Here is a 15775-nt window from a genome sequence, read left to right as displayed (position 1 = left end):
AAGTATTTATTGAATGATGATGAATGTCCATTTATGGTGTCAAACAGTAGGGTTTGGCCTGAGCCAAGAGCAAGGCCAGAAGGACATAAAAATATCCTTACTTCCCTAAAGTCAAGGGAAGTTGAGAAGGACTAGCTTGGCTTAGGGCTAAAGAGATAGTATCAAAATAAAACAGATTTCTGCACAAACATTAGGAGAGACAGGGTCAGGAAGAAGTGAGATCCACTATAAGTTTTAAGAGAGAATGATTTTTGTTGTTGTTGTTGTTGTTGTTGTTTGCAGAATCCTCGTGCCTAGAACAGCCAGCATTCAATGCATAGTAGGCAGTTAAAAATACTTTATTGAGTGAATGAATGGACAAATTGTGGGTCAAAGTTCTTGGCTCCAAGAACCAACCCTGGCTGACACAAGCAGAACAAGGATTTATTAGAAGGATATGGGGTAGTTCACAGAATCAACATAAAGACCAGAGAATCAAACTTTGCAAATGAACAGCAACCAAGGGCAGCCAGGCAGGTGGAACCATGGCCAAGGTTGCATCACAGGAATACCCTGCTAAGGACACCATCGCGGGCACCACCGCTGCCAGGGGCTGATGTCCCTGGCATGGCCACCACTGGCCATTAGCTGCAGTGCCACTGTTCTCTAGTGCCTCTGCCCTCCCTGACCATGTGACCTGACTTTACTCCTTCAAGATTCAAAGTCCCAGACAGGAATGCCCGGCTGGCTGACCCAGGGTCGATTGCCTGCCCAGTAGTTGCCAGAAAGCAGGAGAGAGTAGATGTTTGTCCCCATCAGCAGAGGGCCATGCTGCCACCTGTTTTCAGATGAATCTTCTTAAATAAGTTGGTCATTCAATGCTGGGCAGCCTAACATGCTCTAAGTGTCCACTCTGGGAGGACTAGACAAAAAAATTCAGAACCAAGGAAAGTATTTTCTCATTTAAAATATTTTATCGTAAATGCTCACTATTGAAAATACAGTTAGTTCAGAAAATTGTAAGATATAAAGTGTAAGTCCACCCCTTACTTCCCAATCCCTATTCTACCCCAAGACATAACCACTGTTGTCAGGAGTTCTTATACATGCTTCAAAAAACTTTTTGGGTAAGAATTGTTGTTTTTTTTTAATATATTTTATTGATTTTTTTACAGAGAGGAACAGAGAGTTAGAAACATCAATGAGAGAGAAACATCGATCAGCTGCCTCCTGCACACTCCCCACTGGGGATGTGCCTGCAACCAAGGTACATGCCCTTGACCAGAATCGAACCCGGGACCCTTGAGTCCGCAGGCCGATGCTCTATCCACTGAGCCAAACCGGCTAGGGCAGAATTGTTGTTTCTTAAACTGCACAGGGCTGGATTTCATAGCTATTACTGAGTGCTTATAATTTACATATAAAGTTTGTTGTCTCATACCTTTTCCTTGGAAATTAAGTGGCTGCTTGGAGGCCTAAGACAATGACATGGCACATGCCATTTTGATGGGTGAGAGCAATGTGGGTTCTGTTGGAGGAGGGAACTCACTCTGCCTTTGCCCTGATAGATCTGAGTGCTCAGGGGACAGCCTCCTGCTCCAGAGTTCTGCTCTCAAACACACACACACACACACACACACACACACACACACACACCACAACACAAAAATTATCTGAAATAATATTTTGCTGAAATTTTAAAGAAATAAAGTTCTAGTAGGAACCCATCCTCAACTGACATCCAGGGAAGCTGTTCTGGGTGTGTAGCTATTAATTTTCCAGTGTTGACTGCAGGTCTGGAGTACCTGGGAAGCAGCGCTCAGGTGCCCCCCAGTGGCTGGGCAGTGAAACACAAGACTTCTTGATCTGAGAAGTTCTTGCTCAAATAGGCAATTTGGATTTTAACAGCGTAGAACTAGTTGTTAAACATCTTATTTGTAAGAAATAGATGACAAACCATATGTTAAAGTTGTAAACTGCAGAATATAGTTGAGTGAGGTCGGATAAATGCATCTCAGGCTGTGACGTGGCTGACCCACACCGGTCACTGAGATTGGCCCCGACACAGGCCTTGGTCTGGAATCCAGTGTCTAAAAGCGAAAGCCGGCACTTCGTGCCAGTCTGCGTGGCTCTGTATTGTGACACGCCCGTGTGTAAGTCAGTGAAAGATGTTGCCACATGCTTCTTCTTTACCAAATGATCAGCCCACAGCACTTCTACACAGAAGGGAGCAGATTCAGTAGGATTAAGAAGTGACATCCACGGTTCCCATAAAGAAATCTTTAAGTCTGACATCAAAATCCTATTTGTACCTACACTGGTAGCAGTTCTGTTTGATACTCACGAAATGGGATACAATTTAGGTCTTTATCATAGAAGCTAAGGAATTGACATGGGTTGAAATGTTAAAATGTGACTTAACTGAGACAATTCTAGTTTGCAATTACAGCCAAAAGGAAAGGTAACTGCGATTCATTTGAAAATTCATGGACTTTGTTGGGTGTTGATAACAGAGAAGGGTCTTCATTAAAAATATGATTTTACAATGTGTGATTATTGCAAAATTATAATGAATATGACAGGAAGCCAGAGATTTGGCTTTTAAAAGGAGGTACCAGTTAAAAAAAGATGAAAGCAATAAGCCTGGATGCCTTCATTTGAACTGAATTTGCTCTTGCCTTGGTGTCTTGACTGTTTCCCCGCACAGTCCTCAGTGGGCCAGGAATGTTGGGAAACCCAGTACCATCTGAATCTGTTCAAATAATACCCTTGTTCTGTCTGAGCAGGAAGTGAACAGCTCCGTCCTGTCTCCGAGGAGAGGCTAGACGGTGACAGGGCATTGCAGGGTCAGCTGCAGAAGGAGGAAGCTGAGTCGTGGCGGCCTCATGACGAGAAGTGGGAGCTGTGGCGGGAGCAGCAGGGACCGTGGTGTCTGGAGAGGGCCTGTCGCAGTGGAAGCTGTGGCCATGCTGAGCCCACAGGCCAGGAGCCAGGTGCTCTACTGGGCTTTACAGCCCCAGGTTTCTACACGGAAATGAAAATACACATCCACACACGTCTTGTACACCAATGCGCCCGGCAACTTTATAGTAATAGCCCTAAATGGAAATAGCCCAGAAACGGAAACCAACCCAGATGACCACCTGTAGGCGGCAAGCAGAATGCTATTCACCAATAAAAGGAATGCACATAGCTGTTTGGAAAATCTCAAAACTATTATGCTGATTGACACACCCCTTTGCCCCAACAAAAAATTATATGTTATGTAATTTAGTTTACATAAAACTCTAGAACATGCAAACTAATCTATAATGAAGTGAACAGATCAGCGGTTGCCTGAGGATGGGTAGAGGGAAGGATAGTTTGCAAAGTGGCACAAGAATTTTTTGGCGTGATGGAAATTTGGGGTAAGTTGTATTTCGTTTTGCAGATATGGTCGTATGTCAAAACACATCGCATTGTACACTTTAAATATGTGCAGTGTACTGTAAAAAATGCTAAACAAAAAACTCCCCAAAAGAGAACAGGGCCTGTGAGACACAGTAAATGTTAGTTAATAATAATGACAATATTATAAGGTAGGCACTATTATTATCTGTTTCCCAGATGAGGAAACAAGCCCAGATAAGTTATGTAACTTGCCAAGGTCACACAGCCAGCTGGTGGTCTGGGTAGAATGCAGTCTAACGCTAGGACCTGAACCCCACAGTGGGAAAGAGTGTCAAGGCAGAGCTAGAAGAATGAGTTGGCCCAGAAAGAGGATCATAAGGGACAATGTACCAGGGAGGCAGCAAGTCCAGAACAGAAGAGCGGGCATGGGAAGAGCTTGCACTGAGAACATTTTGTGGTCATTCTTTAAGTACAAGAACTTGCCTTTTCTCTTTCAGTTTTAACTCACGTATTATAAAATTCACCCATTTAAAGTGTACAATTCAGTGGTTTTTAGTATGTTCATAGGATTTTGCAACCATCACCGCATTCTAATTCTGTAACCTTTTTGGCACCCCAAAAGGGCACCCCAAAAAGAAACACTGTACCTATCAGCTGTAACTCTTCATCTTCCCCTCCTACCCTCCTGGTTTCCCTGCTCAACCCCCAAGCCCCAGAAAACCAGGAATCAATTTTTGTCTCTATAGATTGGCCTCTTTTGGCCATTTCATATAAATGAGATCATACATGTGGCCTTTTGTGTCTGGCATCTTTCACATAGTATAATGTTTTCAAGGTTCATCCATCTTATCACATATATTAGTACTTCATTCCTTTTTATGGTGAATGATATCCCATTGCGTGGATAGACCACATTTGTTTATCCAGTCATCACTTGATGGATACTTGGGTTGTTTCTACCTTTTGGCTGTTATGGATAGTGCTGCTCTTCTCAATCAGTTTTATTTAAACAACTGATGGTTATTTTACCTGGTAAAGAGAGAGGCAGGTGTCAATCACAGGCACAAATACCATACCAGCAGAAGGCTCTTCATACATTTGTAGGCCTTTTGGTTTATTTTGAATTTAACAAGAGATGTGGGGACTCTTGAAATACTTTCCTCTGTGGTAAAGAATTTGGGCTTAGGCTACGGGCACCAATAATTCTGTTTCCTAGTACTAGTGTTTAGGACAATTATTTGCAAAATAACTGATAACATTCAATGAGCACATCCTATCTGCCTGGCAGTCCCCAATATAATCTTTACACTAAATGTGGTTGTTATCTTTATTAGAGAAGAGGCTTCTCAGGCCCAGAGGGGTCGTTTGCAGCACACTGGCAGCGTGTGGCTGTATTTCTGACCCACCTCTGAGTTCACCCACAACTGTGGGCAGGCAGCTTCTCATTTTAACCATCAGGCCTCCATGCTTCTCAGCCTGAGGATTCCCAGGAGCCACTGGGCTCTCCTCAGACTGCTGGAAGGCCCCCTTGGCAGCGCGAGGGATCTAATGACCCCAGGGCAACCCTGAACTAATGAGAGAGATAAGTACTCAGCTTCCCCCTTTCCTCCCAGATGTTCTACATCAGGAGTCAGCAACTTTTCCTCTTAAGATTCAGATAGTAAAACATTTTCAACTTTGCAGGTCATACAGTCGTCTCTGTTGCAACTGTTTCAGTGAGCCTGGCTGTGTGCCAATAAAACTTTATTTACAAAAAAAGCCAGTGGGTTGGATTTGACCCCAACAGCTGTGGTTTGCTGACCCCTATTCTCCATGATTCCTCGGAAGGTTCCCCAGGGGAGTTGAACCCCGGTTGCCCTCAGAGGTAGTCCTTTTTTTGCCACACCCTTCTTGGTTTTTCTTTCTTTCCTGTGTCGTCGTCCTCACTTGAGCTTCCTGGGATCTCTAACCTGACAAACTCCCTGCTCCCAATTCCTTTTCTCAGGATCTCTTTTTGGGAGAACCAAATTGAGAAGCCAGGACAATGCTATTTAACACTGTATTATGACTGACTGATGACGTGACGAGGTCATGGGCTTGGTGTGATTCTGCTGTTCTGCTCCTCCATGGTACATGACTTCGCCTCTGTGTGCCTCCTTTTCTTCATCTATAAAATGGGCATTAATGATCACCGAACCTACCACAAAGTGTTGTCATGAGCATTTTATGTTAATCTTTGTAAAAGAGTAGTGTGCCTGATACAGAGCATGTTGATATTTGCATAGCTGATCTTTTTTCCTCCATTCATGGAAAAGTGCCTTAATGCCTTCTTTGCAGGAAAACTTCATAATAAATTGATTATTTTTGTTATTTATATAAGTGAGAAATATAAATGGTTGACCAATACTGTGCATTTCCCCCCAGTTTGAACCTTGATTTGAAATTCTGTTGTCTTTAATAGTTAAACAGCACGAACTACAAAGAGTTCAGATCTTTTAGAGCTATTTACTAAAATATTTATAAATGAGATAATATGTTGAGGATTGTCTTTAAAATAATCTGGAACAGAGGTGGGTGTGGATATAAATGAAACAAAATTGGTCCTGAGTTAACAATTTTGACGTTGGGTGATGGAACCTGGGAGTTGATTGTAATATTTTCTCTACTTGTCTATTTGTTTGAAAATTTCCATAATTAAAAGTTTTATTTTTATTTATTTTTAATACATTTTTATTGATTTCAGAGAGGAAGGGAGCAGGGAGGGAAATATCAATGATAAGAGAATCATTGATCGGCCGCCTCCTGCATGCCCCACACCAGGGATCGAGCTTGTAACCTGGGCATGTGCCCTGACCAGGAATTGAACCATGACTTTCTGGTTCATAGGTTGACGCTCAACCACTGAGCCACAGCGGCCGGACCATAATTAAAAGTGTGAAAAAAAGTTTCAAAAATTTGTAAGCAAAACTTTGCTGCTATATAGGACTGCATTATAGAGTGTGGGAACCACTACAACCTAATTCCTTAATGTATCAAGAATACAAGCTCTTTTTTGTTCCTGATATATACCTAAGGCACCCTGCAATATTTATTTTATATGGTCAGCTTGAGGGAATGACACTCAGCTGGGGAAGACAAGATGCGGTGACACTCAGCAAAATGTGAAAGTGAATCTTATGGTCATAAATTAGCAAACTTCAAAGAGTACTTGGAAAGGATGTTCAGAACAAACATTTGAAAGCCATCAGAGTATCCGTTCAGTAAAGCACTTGGGATCTATAAAGTAGTTAGAGTGTTTGTCCAGGAGAAGAAAACGCTGAAGATCTAGAAAGAGGTCATTGTGTTTGCTCAGAGGAGTGGGTCATTCAGCTAAGAGTTTTAGCGTGTAGAATGTCACGGTGAAGTTCGTTGACAATAGACATGTACTTCACAATGGCCCTTACCCTCTGAGTATATAAATCTATACTTGAGTAGCTGAGAGTCCTCAGGCTATGAGTAAAGTCTCTCCCTGGATTGCTCATCATTTCCCTGGATTGCTCATCATTTCCCTGGATTGCTCATCATTACTGTAGGAGATGGTGGAAAACAGCAGTAAGGCCGAAACTGTCACAGAGTCTCTGGTCTGGCTCATACCAGTGGACACCAGTGGCCCTGAGATGACCGTTTACTCTGCATCTTCATCCTGTTCCTTGAGTTTTCTGCTGAGTTCTTCACTGAATCAGTTGTGCATGGCACAGGGCAGTTTTAGAGTTTTACAGTATGTGACTTAGAGTTCTGTTGAGTTTGTGGGAAGGCTGATATTCTTGTGCAAAGTCATTGGTAAGATTTGAATTAAAACCCCCATCTCTGGAGCCCTGGTTTTCCCGTTGTCCCTTATGTCCTTTGCACAGATCATGTGATGGTTTTGAGTTGAGTGGGGCTGCCGGTAAGTTGTGCTGATTTACAGTGGAAATCAAAGCAAATCAGCACATGTGATTGATGATTTGCAATCATCATCGTGGGGTGATCGATGTTCAAGGTCTGTACAGCTCCAGGTGACCCACACAATTCTCCTACATTTCTCTCCCACTCTGGCACACAGACATATCTCACCTTCACATCAAGTATCTGAGGCCCTTTCTGGCAAGTTGGGATTGAAAACTATAAATGTTAAAATTTGAAATAATATTAAAAAGATCCATGGGAATACAGTGTGTTATGAAAAGCATGTTGTTAATTAATAACATAGAATCAGGTAGGAATTTCTTGGATGGATAAGAGAGGGATGGTGTTTATAATCTGGAAGTGATCGTGAATAATTCTTCTGAACTCAGTTTTAAGTTGATGTGTATTAATAGCAAACTGTATAAAAAAAGCATCAAAGTGTCATTGCAATTCAGGCTTAATTAAGGAGGGGCACACACATGTCATTACTGCCAGTAGAACACTGTTTATGTAGTTTTTAATTCCCCCATCACTGAAACGGAACCCAGCCAATTATATAACGTATTATATGAAACCTACTAAGGAATCCAATCATTTCGCAACTAAGTGATTTTGAGGTGTTTCAAAATCACTTTGCTTATTAAACATGTCACTCTAATTGCATAGTAATTATTTGAATAAGAAGCTGTAGAGAAACATTTGGAAATAAGTACAAGTAAGGTTGATGCGTGAGAAAAGTGAGCGAAGCTGGTGTGCAGAATAGTGGTAAAATCTACAGGAACTCCTTCAAGGGAGCCAGGGCACGAGCCAAGCCGGGGAGGTTGTTTGCATATGCTGAGAAGGTGGGAAGGTTAGTGTGGTTAGCTTGGCATGTGGGAGGGACGGTAGCCAGTAAAGGACGAGTCCAGTTAAAGGACTAGAATGCCCAACTTATGGTGGCTTATATCCCCATTCCTCAACGTGTGGTCCTCAGATGGCAACGTTACCTGGGTGCCTGTTATTAATGTAGAGTCTTGAGCTCTGCCTTGGACTTACTTAGTCAGAATTTCCTTTTTAATGAGATTTCCAAGTGACTTGTAGGCACATTAAACTCCAGTTTAGGCAATAAAGATATTTTGACATCTCACTTAATAAGGATTTAGTAGGAAGCAGTTTCAGAATGACTGTATCTAAATCATTAATATCACAGGCTTTTATCTCAGGATTTAGAGGTAAGCCGTTCCAGAGTGGCTGGATCTATATCATCAATAATACAAGCTTTCATCTCCTTACACGCTGCCCTCTTTAGCATATTGATGTTGGCCTTTTGGTTTGTGACCTCATGGCTCCAAGAGGCTACTGTCGTTCCTTGTACAAGTGAGTTCCACTCGTCTACTATCTTATTGCCCAGGACTGAGACATGTGTTGACTTGTAGACAAATCACTTGGGAAGAGGAATGGTATAAACATGACTAATTTATACCATTCATTAATTTAGTTTAAAAAAGTGGATTGCCTACTATGTGTCATTTTCTGAGTATCCCTGGGATAAAGCCTGAGATCACATGCCTTTGTTCATTAATTGAACAGAATTAGGGTTCTGGTCGTAAAGAGGAAGGGGGGATTGTGATTAGGTAGGAAGCATTGTCCACCACAGGTCGGTGAGTCCAGATTTGGACGATTCTTGGAAGCGATGCCAAGACTGGGCTTGATCCAGTTGTCATGGAGAATCAAGACAGTGACATAATCAGATCTGTGTTTTGAGCAGTAAATCTAGCCTGTGGAGGATGGAGTGAAACCACAAAGGAGACTTATGCAGTCGTCCAAGTGAGAGTTGATGAGGGCTGGCCTAGGACAGTGGCACGTGGAATGGGAAGGAGGGGATACATTGGGAAGGGCATTCTGATACACAAGCCGTCACTTAGCGATGCCGTAGGTGGTGAGGAAGGGAGAGGACTCAGAGATGCTGCGCTGCGACTGTGGTGGGATAATCTCTCAGCTCTAACACTAGTTGACATTTTAAAAAGTCAATGTAATTAGAAGCATGGAACAGACCATCAAACCTCAGAGGGAAGGCAGGGGAGGGTGGGAGGGGGTGTAAGAAATCAACCAAAGGACTTGTGTGCCTGCCTATACGCATAACCAATGGACACAGACAATAGGGAGGTGAGGGCCTGTGATGGGGGCAGGAGCAAGCAGGGAGAGGACAATGGGGGAAAAAAGGAGACATATGTAATACTTTCAACAATAAAGAATTTAAAAAAATAAAAAGTCTATGTATTTTCCACATATAGGATCGCAGGATGCAAAGCTCTGTAACCTAGATTTTGTTTTTTAATTTATCAAAAACTGATTTCTATGTCAGTACATATAGAACCATCTCACCCATCTTTAATTATTTTTATTTTTATCTGAAAAATATGGTAAAGCATAAGCAAATTAAAAGCCACTTATATTCTGGTAAATGTAAGAAATCGTGAAAAATGAAAAAGGAATTGTCCTTTCCATCTGGATTCTGGAACATGTGCCTCCCTCATTTGTTTTCTAAGTAATGTAGACGTGTGGAGAGATGCAGGCACACATACAGACCTCTCGCCTTTTTTTCTCTCATAACCACACTATTCACATTAGTCTGCAATGTGCAGTTTCCACTGCTACTCTTTCCTCCCAAAATCTTTACCCTTCATTTGTCATGATCAGCTCATGCTCCAGGAATAACCGGGTTCACGATCAGAGGGCTTTACCTAAAGAGTGACACCTTCCATTTTTTCTATTTGTGTATTTAGATTATAATCTATGCAGTCGCTTCTATGGCATTAAGAATTTTTTTATGGTTGTCTGCCTCTCTCTTCACTAGGACGTACGTTTTGTGAGGACAGGGATTTTTGTATGTTTTGTTAACAGATGTATCCCCACAGCCTACACAGTATCTGGCCCCCAATAGGTGTTCAGTAAATATTTGTGGATAAATGAATGAATTTCCAGCTTATTAGCCTCATCGTATTTTGCTTTAGCACATTTAAAATCTCCAAATGGCTTTTCCCTGTAATTCCATTCTGTGTCTTTCCCCCTTGACCTCATATGGTGTCAACTAATTTTAATATTAATCTAAAGAAAGGGAGTATAGGAATGCATTCCCCCAGAGAAGTCACTCGATGTATGCCACAGTGAAACATACAGGATTACTGTTATCTGGTCTTTGGGGTTGTCTGCACCCCTCCCTCCCTCCCCTTTCATGAAGCCCCAAACTGACTACATACATCCACATGGATTCCCTTCATGGGTTAGGGGAATGGAAGCAGCTGAGGCGATGGTATAATGCCCATGGCCACACCAGCACAATGTGGCAGGCAAATCCCTTCCTTTCCAAAGGAAGGAAAGAACCGAAAGTACACGAGACATAATTTTATGCAATGCTTTTATTCTTCACAACCATTAAAGGAGCAAATATTATCACCCTTTTGAGATAAGCCAATTTATCATCACAAGAATCTATAATAATAAAAGCGTAATATGCTAATTAGACTAGACAGCCGAACGACCTTCTGGACGTCATTCTGGACATCCTTCCTGATGAAGCTGTGGTGGTGGGGGCTGAGGTAGAGGCAGTTAGGGGCAATCGGGCAGGGAGGCAGAGGGGTTAGGGGTGATCAGGCAGGCAGGCAGGCAAGCGGTTAGGGGTGATCAGGCAGACAGGCAGAGTGGTTAGAGGTGATCAGGCAAGCAGACGAGTGGGTAGAGGCGATTAGGCAGGCAGGCGGAGTGGTTAGGGGCGATCAGGCAGGCAGGCGAGTGGTTGGGGCGATTAGGCAGGCAGGCAGGCAGGCGGAGTGGTTAGGGGTGATCAGGCAGGCAGGCAAGTGGTTAGAGGCAATCAGGCAGGCAGGCAGAGTGGTTAGGGGCAATCAGGCAGGCAGGCAGAGTGGTTAGGGGCAATCAGGCAGGCAGGCAGGCGAGCGGTTAGGAGCCAGTGGTCCTGGATTGTTAGAGGAATTTCTGACCACCGGTTTAGGATCGGGCCTAAACCGGCGGTCGGACATCCCCAGAGGGGTCCTGTATTGTGAGAAGGTGCAGGCCGGGCTGAGGCCCCCCGCCTCATGCACGAATTTCGTGCACCGGGCCTCTAGTCTATATATTTAAAAGAGTAATATGCAAATAGACCGAACAGCAGAACAACCAGAACGACCACTCAACCAGTTGCTATGAGGCACACTGACCACCTCTTGGTCCCTCCCCTCGGCCTGCAGGCTCCAATTGCCCGATGGCAAACGGGGAACCAAGGGTGGATGGCAGCAGGACGTGGGGCCGGCTGCTGGCAGTCGGGGAAGATTGCCCTGATCACAGGCCAAGCCTAGGGACCGTACCCATGCACAAATTTCGTGCAGCAGGCCTCTAGTGCATAATAAAGGGAGAGAGTTGATATTGTAATATAGCCTTTTTTTACTCCAAATTCTAATGTTTTTTAACCTCCAGCACTTGTTCATAAAAGTTCAAAAGAGATTGATGTTTTTCTTTTTTCTTCATCATTACTTTTAAAAAGGTCAATTCTGACATTTGATTTACATTTCCTGACAAGTGGCATAGCCTTTCCTCCCTCCTGCCTTCCTCTGTTTCTTCCTTTTTAATTCATACTATTTATAATCCAACAGATGATAGCTGTTCGTGATGGCCTGTAGATGGTGTATTTTATTGAAAATGCCAGACAAGTAAAATGATAAGTAGTCACTGGTGGAAACTTACCTTGGAAAATATGATTTTTAGCTATAGCCTCTATGTTTTTTAAAAATGCTTCTTTTTTTTTTTTTCTAATCTCTACTCAGAGCCACAGCAACAGATGGCCACATGTGGTGGGTTTGCTACTAATCTTAATGCCCCTTTTTCTACATTTATGGTGATTAAGTTTACTTTTACAAACATATGCTAAGAATAATGGCATGATTTTTCAGATTGAAATTCTCAAGGGAAAAAGTATGCTTAAGAAAAAGTCTGTGAGATCAACAGGAGATTTATCACCTGGAAAACCCATTCTCTGATTAGGCCATTTCATTTCAAAAGCTCTCTGGCCTGTCCACCTTCCAACCCCAACCAATACCTGCCAAACGCCTTAGCTTGGCAGTCCAGGGCCTTGACCATCTGGTCTCAGATGATTTTTCATACTTTTTCCTCTAAGTCAAAAATTTTGTATCCCATTCTTTAACAAAATGGGACTGTTTACTAGTACTTTTCCAAAGTTCTCTAAGCTCTCTTCTTTTTGCCCATTTCCATTTCTTTTATCTGGAGAGGTTTTTCTCTTCTTTGCTTAACTGAAGCATTTCATCTCTCCCAGCTCACTGCCACCTCCTCCAGAAAGCTCTCCTGGATTGGATTTGCTGTCACACCTCTAGACCTCACAAGTCCTTGTCTATTCCTTCGTTAGGAAGCTTTTCCTGTATCTTTTACTTTTCCAAATCAGAGAACCATTTTCAGGCCATTCATTTAGAAAATGAATGTGTCAAAACACTTAAAAGATGCTAATGGTATATTGGAGCAAAGTAGCAGACAGGTGTCCTATACTAGTAGATATATTTTTATTTATCTTCCATAGTGTTTAAAGAAAAGCCATTCAATTTGAATGCCTGCAGACTGGCATGCGCAGTTTATTACACCAGTCTCCCCAGCCCCATTGCCTTCCACCTGCCATTCACATATTTACATTTGCTGCCTGAGCCCTTTTGGCACTTGAGTTCTCAAGCTCCATGTAGCAGTTAAATGAATCACTTGATAAACCAGATGCAGTTAGGGCTCTGTCACAGACTAGCTTGCTGTCTCAGCTTCAGAGTAAGAATTCTAATGGTGCCTTTGAATGGCCTTTGGTTTTGGAGGTGGGCGTTATGCAAATAAACAGGTGGGCTTTTTTTGCACATGAACTCAAATATAGGCACTCAGATGGCCATGTTTCAGAGATTCCTGGAATGAATTAGAGAACAAGCATATTTATCTTTGAACTGAAAGAACCCCCTGCAAAACTGCCTTCAGCTTATCTCACGGCCTTAGAAAGAGAAGTGACACTTAGCTGCTGTCCATCAAGAGACAAGGCTGGAGTAGGGTTGGCAACTATATGCAGTCCTTACAACACTCTTGTACCCATAGTGCTCACATTACCTAGGACATCACCACTGAGCCCAGACAGGTCTTGTGACTCTACTCATCACTGCGGCTCTACCAATGAGGGAAGTCACGGTGAGACATAGTTGACATCTTGTAATAAGAAGAACTTTGGGGCGCTGCGTTAGTCAACAATGGAAGACTTGAATTTACTAAAGGTTAGTAGGAAGTGAAACCATGTAGGCAAAAGTACATTATAAGTTAGGAAATGCTATAAAGGCAGCTGGTATTTCTTTATGGTTGCTCTTTACCTAAATGGTTTTTGATCATTTCAGAATGCCTGGAAGATAGGTGCTTGGAAGTTTTGTAACCTTGCCCAAGTCTCCTAGCTCTCAAGTGGTACCTTGAGATCCCCACCGGCTCTGTCTGACCTTAGGCCTCTGCTCTTTGCATGAGGTCCTGTTGGCTCCCAGATCACAATCTAGGCGTGTAAGTTAGCTATTCCAACAATGGTTTCTACTGTAATTAACATTTTATTTCAATATAAAGTGGGTCGTGTTCTTTCTTATTCTCCCAGGTTCCATACTCCTTCTAACCCAAGGCTCCTACTTTTGGGGATGTGCGAACAATATTTGCTCTTGCAAAGAAAACAGGAGACAGGAAATAGCAAAGGAGAAAGGCCAGGGTCAGGTCAAGAGCTTCCCACGTCTTCTCGTCCCAGTCTGGCATCAACCAGATAGAAGCCTTAGGGAGGTCCCAGAAGCCAGGGCCCACAATCAAAAGATCGAAAGATAAGTAGAATGCTGAAAAAATTGGCAGCATGCTTGTGGCTCAGACATTGATGATCTTAAACTGTTTGCACAGTTCAATAATATACATGACTTTTCATTTTGCTTCTGACGTCTTATAACTTTAAGCAGCTTTATGCCCATGCCTTGGATTCTGTACAAAGCTTAGATAGAGTCAGATTTCTGATGACGGAAGGTCTTGGGTCTACATCATCTGTGAGGCTTGAGGAGTTCCTCTGTGGTTGCTGAATTCCAGGATTTAGTGAGTATGTATCAGACATGTTCGTTTTGCTGCTGCTACTGAAAGTGGGTGGTAGTTACGTCTGAACGTCTTATTCCACAGGAAACCAACTGGATGTGACTGGTTGAGAACCATCGAGGCAGCTAGATACCAAGGGTTCCAGATTCCTTCCCAACCAAAGGATGCTGAGGACTGACCCCCAGAAAAGATACAAAGTCTCAGTTCTGCACTGTCATCCTGTTCCTTGAAGAAGAGCCACGATTTCGTGGCCTTCTCTTCCCCTCACACTACTCACTGAAGAGGGTTTCAGTTAAAAATTTCAAGGCAAATCATAAAATGTTTGAGAAGTAATTGTAGATGGTTTCTTATTCATGTTTTTAACCTCATGGTCATTCTTGATTCCTCTCTCTCACTATGCCCTACCTTCCATCCAATTGCACGTCCTGTTGGTTCTATTTCCAAATTATATCTGGAATCCATCAGCTTCTATCTAATCTTCACTGCCAGCCACCAGCCTAATCCAAGCCACCACCATTATAGCCTTCTAACTGGAGAACTGGCTTCTTGTTTGCATCCGGCCCCCCAATATCCCATTCTCCATATAGTGATCAGAGTGACTGAGTAAAGAATTGAACCATGTACTAGCAATTCCTCTCCTCCAACCCACCAAGAATTCCCCCATTATGTTTAGGATAAAGTCAAACTCCTTACCACAGCCTTTCAGACCTTGGGTAATCCTTTCCTTGCTTTTATCTCCAGCTCTAACTTAAAATTTTTTTTTATTGATTTCAGAGAGGCAGGAAAATGGAGAGAGAGAGAGATAGAAACATCAATGATGAGAGAGAATTATTGATTATCTGCCTCTATATGCCCCGTACCTCCCCCCCCCCCCCCCCCCCCCCCTCCCCACACACACACACTGGGGATGGAGCTGGAAACCTGGGCATGATTGGGAATCGATGCTCAACCACTGAGCCATGCCAGCCAGGCTCCAGCTCTTGGTACCTCACTTTCTGGTACCCACAAAGATATTTTCCTCCTTCCACTCACAGAGCCTTTGCATCTGATTTTCTCCTAACTTGTGACATGGCTAACTAATTCGGGTCTCAGTTTTAGTATTCATAGAGGCCTGTTGACTGTCATTATAACATAGGTCCCGTGCCTACAGCCTTTCTTTCTCACATTACCTTGTTCTCTTCCTTCAGAGCACTTACTTTCCTTTGTGGTTGTGTATTTCACTAGTTTTCTTACTTGACTGTTTCCTCCACCAGATTGTGAGCCCCCTGAGGGCAGGGACTGCGTCTGTTTTGTTCACCATGATGTCCCAAGTATGGGCATACCTCAGAGGGATTGCGGGTTTGGTTCCAGACTACCCGCAACAAAGTGAATATCAAAATAAAGTGAATTACAT

General features: G+C 42.9%; 1 protein-coding gene and 1 long non-coding RNA gene across 2 annotated transcripts in view; both read left to right on the top strand.

The window, feature by feature from the left end:
* The window catches only part of TBC1D1 (TBC1 domain family member 1), a 207145-nt gene that overhangs the window by 47823 nt on the left and 143547 nt on the right, over positions 1–15775 (top strand).
* Positions 13244–15139, top strand: LOC111825962. The gene is made up of 4 exons (XR_002829199.1): positions 13244–13553; positions 13671–13824; positions 13913–14389; positions 14467–15139. It is a non-coding gene; the product is annotated as an uncharacterized LOC111825962 (long non-coding RNA).

The sequence above is a fragment of the Myotis lucifugus genome, unplaced genomic scaffold, assembly GCF_000147115.1.
Source record: "Myotis lucifugus unplaced genomic scaffold, Myoluc2.0 scaffold_48, whole genome shotgun sequence".
Classification (NCBI taxonomy): domain Eukaryota; kingdom Metazoa; phylum Chordata; class Mammalia; order Chiroptera; family Vespertilionidae; genus Myotis; species Myotis lucifugus.
Note: the sequence above shows the minus strand (reverse complement) of the source record. Positions and strands in the feature narration are given on the sequence as shown.